General features: G+C 27.3%; 1 protein-coding gene across 1 annotated transcript in view; it reads left to right on the top strand.

Moving 5' to 3' along the window:
- The window catches only part of LOC119589043 (cation-dependent mannose-6-phosphate receptor-like), a gene marked incomplete in the record, with an annotated part of 12,304 nt that extends 12,110 nt beyond the window's left edge, over positions 1-194 (top strand). Inside the window, 1 exon segment of the mRNA XM_037937620.1 lies at positions 77-194.
- Positions 195-249: the final 55 nt, after the last annotated feature.

Here is a 249-nt window from a genome sequence, read left to right as displayed (position 1 = left end):
AAGCCATGAGGTTTTGATCAATGTCAAAGGAATCACATATTTTTAATAATTTCTAACCATGAGTTAAATGGTAAAGAAGTAATCGAAAATTATAATGTTTCCGTTTTGAATGACTTCAGAATATTTCTTGTGAAATTTGGATACAATATTTACTGAAGCATATCTTTGAATAATACAGTTTCCTATTTTTTCTACTAGTCTTTTATTCACCTAATAATTGAGATTACTATAAACTGGAGATACTGAGTC

Source organism: Penaeus monodon, chromosome 25 (genome assembly GCF_015228065.2).
Source record: "Penaeus monodon isolate SGIC_2016 chromosome 25, NSTDA_Pmon_1, whole genome shotgun sequence".
Classification (NCBI taxonomy): Eukaryota; Metazoa; Arthropoda; class Malacostraca; order Decapoda; family Penaeidae; genus Penaeus; species Penaeus monodon.
This window is presented reverse-complemented; position numbering and strand designations above follow the sequence as displayed.